At 30.4% G+C, this 10,000-nt stretch overlaps 1 pseudogene; it reads right to left on the bottom strand.

Moving 5' to 3' along the window:
* Window positions 1-10,000, bottom strand: part of LOC137651779 (regulating synaptic membrane exocytosis protein 2-like) — a 30,197-nt pseudogene that overhangs the window by 10,778 nt on the left and 9,419 nt on the right.

The raw sequence follows: 10,000 nt of genomic DNA, 5'->3' as shown, positions 1-10,000 counted from the left end.
GCCCCACCTTATGTGGAACACGGGTTGTTTCATTGTCAACCAGTAAAGAAAGAGAGAGAGAGAGAGAGAGAGAGAGAGAGAGAGAGAGAGAGAGAGAGAGAGAGAGAGAGTCAGTTCAGCAAAGATTGCTCCATGCTGTGAGGAATATGAGCTTTTACATTGGCAGCCCGTAGAGAGAGAGAGAGAGAGAGAGAGAGAGAGAGAGAGAGAGAGAGAGAGAGAGAGAGAGACTCTCCTTGTGACGATCAAAGGCCTTCTTACCTAGATTGCTGATTCCAAGCAATATCCGGGTGTAATAGGCCTGAGTCTAGTGAAGAACTTCTGCTGTCAAATCCACCATCGTTGATGTCTTCTGAAAGCAAGAGACAGTTAAGATCTGTGGTCTGGTGAAGGATTCTTAGATGTGGTTTTTATATTCTATATTTAGATCCCAGGTAAAATGAATATAGAAATATAACTCTCAAATATTTGTATGTTGTCCTTCAATATAGAATTTATTAGGATTCTTAGATGTGGTTTTTATATTCTATATTTAGATTCCAGGTAAAATTAATATAGAAATATAACTCTCAAATATTTGTATGTTTTCCTTCAATATAGAATTTATTAGGATTCTTACATATGGCTTTTATATTCTATATTTAGATTCCAGGTAAAATGAATATAGAAATATAACTCTCAAATATTTGTATGTTGTCCTTCAATATAGAATTTATTAGGATTCTTAGATGTGGTTTTTATATTCTATATTTTGTTTCCATGTAAAATGAATATAGAAATATAACCCTCAAATATTTGTATATTGTCCTTCAATATAGAATTTATTACTAAGTGAATGACTGAAAGATTTGAAGTTCTCTGGCATCCTGACATCGAAGGTTATTGTAAAATTTGAATGTTAGATCTTAGTTGTTGATAAATGATTTCTTTATATTTGTGATATTATCATGTAAGGCAATTAAAGTGACTCAGTGCTATTACTCAAATAGGGGTTTTCAATTTAGGTGTGGAGCAAAACCTTTGATAAAAAAGGAAAAATTAATGGTTAGCTTGTTATAGCAAAACATTATTATTTAAAAATCAGAGGTAGACTAAATCTGGCACTAATATCTGAAATATTATTAAGATTGGAAATATTCTTTCGACAGAGCATAAGGTGACGTTAAAACTTATTTATTGAATACAAAAAAAAATAAGAATTTAAAATTACAGTTTAGATAATGTTGCCAGATGACAATTATATATTTTGGTAAGAATCAAATGCTTTGGCATTTAAATCTAATAGTTTGAAGTTTATTAATCCGAGCAGGAGTCCGTGCTGAACAAAACCATCTTGTTGTATCAACGACGAGAGAAAATACTCATAGTTACAAACAATGATATTTTTGTCTGAGAAGTATTTAATTTGGATAGCTAAATTGTAAACTGATTTTTTTATTGTCTTTTTCTTGTTCCTTAAGGTATATTATAACAACGATAGGCCCTAACTATCATATAGCAATCTCATTTTATAAAGTTGTGATATCACTCTTTGTAACTTTTTTTGCAAGGATAATGACATGCAGGAAACCCTTCCGAAAATGGTCTCAGATTCCCTTTTCAATATTGTTAGATAAATATTCTATATTCTCTATACTAAATAAATCTCACCAGAATGTCAACTGGAAAAAAAAAAAGGGAATTTGTTGGGAAACAACAGGTGGTTGAGTACCTTAGACTAAGCCGATTCATAGCATGGGTTCTTGCTTAAAGCTAAGAGAGGTAAAATTGTAAAGGAAATAAGAGGCCTGCTATGAAACTCTGGGCCTAATCCAGCTAAAAGAGACAAATGCGTGTCATTAGAATAATATAGTTAAACTAAAACGTTTAAGAATAAGGATATTAAGTTTTTTATGGGGAGGGGGATCTCCCTAACATGGTAAGAGTATCAAGATTGTGAATTTATGGACATATGGTAAAAATGAGAGAGAGAGAGAGAGAGAGAGAGAGAGAGAGAGAGAGAGAGAGAGAGAGAGAGAGAGAGAGAGAGAGAGAGTTACAAGGAGTTACAAAGATTTTTGATGCCTCAAAGACTTTTTAGTCCAACCGGGGACCCTCTGTATGGTCTTAGAGAGAGAGAGAGAGAGAGAGAGAGAGAGAGAGAGAGAGAGAGAGAGAGAGAGAGAGAGAGAGAGAGAGAGTTACAAGGATTTTTGATGACTCAAAGGCTTTTTAGTCCAACCAGGGCGACTTCATTTGCATTTTGAGAGAGAGAGAGAGAGAGAGAGAGAGAGAGAGGAGAGAGAGAGAGAGAGAGAGAGAGAGAGAGAGAGAAGACTCACCTGAACCAGATCGGGCAGACGAAGGTCTCCTGAAGATCGGCATAGGGAAGTCGTGAGTCGAAACTATGGATCCTCGGGGCGTCGCGTTGGCCGACCGAGACCGCCTCTCCTGAAGGCGGTACCAGACGGGTCGCTCGTCCAAATAGGCGTGCCTGAGGTCGATCAGTGTTTCTCCTGCAAGGGTAGACGATGTAGGATTAGATGAAGGATATATATTAAGCTTATAGAGCATATTCATTTAAATTTTGGTTATAATGATGCTCATGTTAGAAAGTGATCATGAAATGTTAATGTTGAAGTCATTCATGGAATAATGAATTGTGATATTTTATAGTGCAGGGTCGTTTTATCAATGAAAAATTATCATTATGTACATAGACATTCTCTATACAGGATATCAGAATTACTTATATTTTTTAATCGCAATTTACCTAATATATGTAAGCTAGTGACCTAATAATTTACATATGAGATAGCTGATACTCAATGCACCTATTAACATATAAATTAATTATAAAAGTACAAATTGATAATTTAGTAAGTGAATGAATAATAAGATTAAATAGATCAACTTTAGAGTCATGGTTTTCTCAATTGAACAGTAGACAGTGTTAGAGATTTTTTTTTATATCGAATGAAAACAGTATTTTGGGAGAAGGGAGATAAAAGGTCTTATTGATAAACCTAGGAATATGTCTCCATTCTATACGGTCAGTAACTATCATTATGTCTTACATAGAAAATGCTGATTGGAAATAAGGTTGTTTCAATACAATAGATGTTTTAAAGGACAAGATTAATATTAACAAGTATTTCGATCAGCATCTAATTATTTTTTATTTGTTTTTTTTTTTATCATGCCTTTCTCTGTCAGTATCGCGTTTTCCTATATATTTGATTAATGGGGTGTTTCTTATTCCTAATTTAGTATTAAATTTTCCTCGCAAACATTTGTTACTTTTCAGCACACGTATAATGATTATAAATTATAATAAGATATAGATAAATATAAGCACTATCTACGGTTCTATATTTAGCTAATAATAATTTCATAAGCAAATCATATTCTGCATATAGAAAAGAAGAAAGATATTGTGGTTAGAAATGGTTTGGTAATAACTAAAAAAAAGGGCCCAGAAAAACCTAACAACTAATCTAGTTTTCAAGATTAAAAATAAGTTATCAAGAATACCAACCAAACATTAATTCAACGTGATAATAAATAATGTTTCGTAATTCCACGAGACGCTGGAAATTATTCGAGGATTTCAGAGTAATATCTTCAAGATGAGTCTCGAGCAGAAATAATGTGGAAAATCTCTAAAGTTATGACGACCACATTTCCTGAATGGCTTTTGCGAGAAGAGGAAGATGACGAAGGAGAAAAATACTGAGAGGAGTTGCAAGATGTGTGATGGGGATGAAGGGATGAAAAGAGAATGAGGCCGGAGGAGACTTGATGATTGTGAAGGTGATGATGGGATGAAGAGAGAAAGAGGCAGGAGAAGAATTGGTGACTGGGAAGGTGATGAAGGTAAGAAGAGAAAATGAGGCGAGAGAAGAAGTGGTGACTGAGGGTGATGAAGGTATAAAGAGAGAATGAGGCAAGAGGAGAATTGGTGATTATGAAGGTGGTGAAGGGATGAAGAGAAAATGAGGCAGGATGAGAATTGGTGACTGTGAAGGGGATGAAGGGAAGACAAAATGAGGCAAGAGTAGAATTGGTGACTGAGGCGATAATGGGATGAAGAGAGAACGAGGCAGGAGGAGACTTGGTGACGATGATGATGATGATGATAAAGGGGAGTGGGTGATCTCAAAGTAATTGGGATGAAAGAAGGTGGTAAAATTAATAAGTGTAAACTTGAAATAAATAAAAGAATAGACGAACAGATATGAAATGAAGAGACAGGCTTCAATAATGGACCGTAGAATAAGAATAGGGTAAAAAAATTCATGGAATGGAGATAAAGCTGGAGAAAGGAAAGTTTTTTAATACTCCACACATAATTAAGAACGTGAAATAAATTCTCCGGAAAACAATGAGAAAGGTGATGTCATTATTCCATCTTGTGGAAAGGTGCTTAAGAGTATTCAACGTCCTCCCAAATAGTGAAAATGGTGTAACTATAGTGAATATGAATTTCAAGAAATGTTATTAATAGTATGATTTCTTTTTTCTGATCAAGATCTGCTAAAATTTGGTTGCGTCATAGATAATTTTTTATGTATTCTTAAATAGCATAGATTCTTGTTTTTATTTCAGCAACAAATGGTGTCATAGGATATTGATAAGATGAATATTCATTAGAAATATATATTGAAAACCATGAATATGAACATACTCATACACCAGCGGTTGCGCGTGCCTGCAAAAATACTAATATATGTATATATATATATATATATATATATATATATATATATATATATATATATATATATATATATATATATACACACATATATATATATATATATATATATATATATATATAGATTTATATATATATATATATACACACACACAATATATATATATATATATATATATATATATATATATATATATATATATATATATATATACATATATATATTTCTGTGTGAATCAGATGCATAGACAAATAGACAGATCAAGAATAGAGAGAGAAAACCTAATGCTAAAAATCAATATCCTTACTTATTACTATTAATACAAAAATATAATTGTTGAATTTTTTACACAGCCTAATCCTATAAAAAGCCTAATTACAGTTTAAACCAACACTATCCTGTATTATCGCATCACGATATAAATTCCTTGTAATTAGAAATTAGGTATTAATTTCATTGATATTTTTATAGGAAATTCAACAAAAATAGAATATTGAATTGATATTATTATTACTACTATTTTCATTATTATTTATCTTTTCATTAATTATAGTTTTCACAGACTGGTGGCTTATAGGGTGGTATATTATTATTATTATTATTATTATTATTATTATTATTATTATTATTATTATTATTATTATTTTTATTATTGCTACTACTACCACTATTATTATTATTATTATTATTATTATTATTATTATTATTATTATTATTATTATTATTATTATTATTATTATTATTATTACAAATGATGAAGAAATACCAGAGGTATAATTGGAAGAAAAGTAACAGAGTAAATAATGATATAAAGGTTAATGGTCAAATGGGCAAGTATTTTCGTAGACAATACATAGACTAAAAATTTTTATGCATAAACATAATAATCTGTGCTAGACACAGATACAAAATCAATACGAATACATTGAGTTAAAAGTTAATTTTTGAAGGGAATATGCTCTGAAGTCATCACTCATTCCAAAAAAAAAAAAAAAAAAAAAAAAAAAAAAGATATCGCAATATTTGTCGAAAAACTTCATGCGTATTATTTTACCCCCAGAGAATAACCAGACGGAGCATGTCTTTCAAAATACAGTAATGTATCATGTATTTTCAATAGGTAATAGATTATTTATATACACACTTTATAATATACACTTATTAATATTATAAAAAGTCGACCAGAATAAGCGTTATGATATCCTAAATTCGTTTACTCATTTGATTCTAAAGCACAAATTCTTAATTTAATAATTCTCAATGATAATAACAATATGTTTTCTCACGTTTTCATTATACCCGTTTCAGGTTACGTAAAACTTCATTAGCATTTTACCGAAGAAAATGTAATTAAAATTCCAGATAAAACAAAGGGGTGAATGTAGTTCGTTGGGAGAAGTTTTAAGTTTCTTATTATATGTCAGATCGATATTATTTATTAGGATGTTATTGTTTATTTTTATTTGAAATACGATAATATGAAGCTAGTTTTACGATTTACGAAATAGCGTTAGACTGTTAAACATTTGTATTTCTTTTAATGCAAATGTTTAACAGTGTAACACTAAGTCCCTAGTAACATTTGTTCCAGGATTTTTAAAATTTTAAAGACGGATGTATTGACGTAAAGGAGTGATATTACGGTCACTAACCCTTAAAAGATAGCAAAGTAACGTGAAATTACGGTCACCTGTATTTTACAGAAATACTGCTGAGAACAGTATATTTATACTGAAAATCTCCGATTCAAATTACGTTTTTTTTTTTTTTTTTTTTTTTTTTTTTTAAGTGTACCCTGCCAGTAGTAAAGCCAGTTGGGAATCAAACACAGGGTTTAGACTTAGTCTTAGGGCAAGCTTAGAATACGGCAGTCTAAGGGGGCTTGCAGTGGGCGTTGCCCTCTACCCCCGGTAGGCAAGTAGGTAAGGATACGGCCCTTATGTTAGGTTAGGTAGGAACCCTCAGCTTAGGTGGTGTTCTTGTGTTTGTTTCCCTTTAAAAAAAGTGGGGCTTTTCAGTCATAGATTTTGAAATTTTTACACCAGGTCTGTCTTAACGAAACAAAAAGGCTCCTAAGCATCAAGTAACCAGGTTTTAAAATGTGTGTTTTTCAGTCATAAATTTTGAATTTTTACTCCCAGTTTGTCCCAACGAACCAAAAAAGGCTCCAAACATCAAAATAAACAAGTTCTAAAATGTGTGTTTTTCAGCCATGTATTGTTAAATTTTATACCAGGTCTGTCCCAACGCACCAAAAATGCTCCAAAACTTTAAAGTAAACAGGTTTTAAAATGTGTGTTTTTCAGCAATAGATTTTAAATTTTTTCACCCGGTCTGTCCCAACGAACCAAAAAGGCTCCAAAACTTTCAAGTAAAGAGCAAAAATGATAAAAAAAAAAGCAAAGAGATAGAAAATAACACCTAGAAATACGTTGTTTTCCTTTAAAAATATTTTTTTTTTACAGCCATATATTGTGAAATTTTTACACCCAGTCTGTCACAACCAACCAAAAAGGCTCAATAACTTTAAAGTAAACAGCAAAAATGATAAAAAAAAAAGCAGAGGAAGAAAATCCCACGTAAAAATACGTTGTTTTCCTTTAAAAATGTGTTTCTTTTCAGCAATAGATATTTTGAAATTTTGCACCTCATCTGTCCCAACGGACCAAAAAGGCTCCAAAACATTGAAGCAAAAAAAAAAAAAAAAAAAAAAAAAAAAAAAGCAGAGTAATAAAATGTCACCTACAAATCCGTTGTTTCTCTTTTAGATTTTTTTTTTCTTAGCAATAGATTTTGAAATTTTGCACCAGGTCTGTCCCAACGAACCAAAATGGCTCCAAAAATTTGAAGTAAACAGAAAAAAAAAAGCAAAGAAAAAGAAAATCCCACCTAAAAATACGTTGTTTCCTTGAAAAATTTGTTTTTTTTTCAGCAATAGATTTTGAAATTCTGCTCCTGGTCTGTCCCAAGGAACTTAAATGGCTCCAAAACATGAAATTAAACCGAAAAAAAAAGCAAAGAGAAAGAAAAATCTCACCTAGAAATCCGTTATCTCTCATCTTCGACGTAATCGTACACCGTGAGTTCGAGGGTGAGTCCGAGGAGCAGGTCGCCGCTGAGTCCCTCCCAGATGAAGGAGGAGTTCCACAGAGGTTTACAAGAGGACTCGGCCACGCCAGTCGAGAAGAGCCGACAATCACTGGGGATAAAGAAAGGATCTCATCTCTCTCTCTCTCTCTCTCTCTCTCTCTCTCTCTCTCTCTCTCTCTCTCTCTCTCTCATTTATTTATAGTACATATCTAGGGTGACTACCCCGGATAGTAATAAAGTAAGAATTTAAACAAAAGAGACATTTTTGTTCTTTATGTATTTCTTCATTATTGTGTATATCCTTCTATCCATCATTTTATATATATATATATATATATATATATATATATATATATATAGTACATATATATATATATATATATATATATATATATATATATATATATATATATATATATATATATATATATATACAGTATATATATGTATGTATATATACACACGTATATATAAATATATAAATATATGTATATATATGTATATATGTATAACTATATATATATATATATATATATATATATATATATAGTATATTTATATATATGTGTGTGTATATGTGTGTATGCGTGCGTATATGTATATGTATATATATGGCTACATAAATTTATTCCTGTATTTATCTACCTAATTGTATATACAGTATGTAGTTGTATGCATTTAATCAATTAAATGGCATAGAAGCTGTAATCCAATTTCAACGCATACTATCGCAAATTGGTTCATGCCTTTCCTTTGACAATAGCGATTCCCTAGAATTAATTGTCATCTCCGCTGTATCTAATTAACAAAATTAATGAAGTCCTTTGACAGTGCAGGAAACCTTACAATGGTTTATGGTGTTTTGTGACATTTATGATTGGGTGTTGTGTTCAATAACGGGGAGTACATTGTTTTGTGGGACACGTTCAGAAATATGAAAAAAGTATCTATAGTATTTTGACAAAAATTTTTTATTTTTACTTTTCTCCGTTTATTCTGTGAAAGGGGTGGGGGGCATACCTAAACTTGAGGAGCACGTTCAGAAATATGAAAAAAAAATATATAGTATTTTGACAAATTTTTTTTATTTTACTTTTCTCCATTTATTCTATGAGGGGTGGGGGGGGGGCATACTTTAACTTAAGGAGCACTCAGTGGAGTGCAGACCTCCGCCGCGGCAGTTTATTTTTCGACTTTTTGCTTAATCTTGATCTCGAACTTTGATCTTAATATGTATTAATTGGCGTGGATTTTCATACACTCCAATATGAACCAAGTTTGTGTGAACGATGTCAAACTCATGGCCGATTACATGAATTGGACATTTTGTTTGACCGTGACCTTGACTTTTGACTTTGACCTTCCAAAATTTAATAATTGTTAGATTTTTACATAACAGTTAATCCCTGCAAATTTTATTACTCTACGATTAAACTTATGGTCAGGAAGGTGTTCACTAACAAACAAACACACAGACCAAATGTTTTACCCCCTGTAAAACATATAACCTCCTTCTAACTTCGTTGCCATAGGTAACTAAGGCAAAAAAAAAATATATTTCGTAACAAATATTTCTAAATTTTTTTTTCTGTGAAGGTGGAGAAAGTATAGTTTAATTATGGCAAAATATTCTTGAATGATTCAGTGGTAATGAAAAAATGTACGTTTGAAGTCTCTTGGAGTTAACGACATCCAGTAATTACAACATTATAAACTTTTCCGTGAAAAGAATGATAAGAGCATTATATATATACATATATATATATATTATATATATATATATATGTATATATATATATATATGTATATATATGTATATATATATATATATATATATATATATATATATATATATATATATATATATATACATATATATACATATATATATATGTATATATATGAATAAATAAATATATATATATATATATATATATATATATATACATATATATATATATATATATATATATATCTTTATATATATATATTTATTTATATATACATATATATATATATATATATATATATATATATATATATATATATATATATATATATATATATATATATATATATAGATATATATATACATATAAGGCTAATATTACTTTTCAGAATGTAGTTTATAATGAAATAATACTAGATTAATACGAATATCTAGAATAACATTCATAATTAACAAGTATTTCCAAAATTGCCACTCTAAGAAA

This window comes from Palaemon carinicauda, chromosome 13, assembly GCF_036898095.1.
Source record: "Palaemon carinicauda isolate YSFRI2023 chromosome 13, ASM3689809v2, whole genome shotgun sequence".
Classification (NCBI taxonomy): Eukaryota; Metazoa; Arthropoda; class Malacostraca; order Decapoda; family Palaemonidae; genus Palaemon; species Palaemon carinicauda.
Note: the sequence above shows the minus strand (reverse complement) of the source record. Positions and strands in the feature narration are given on the sequence as shown.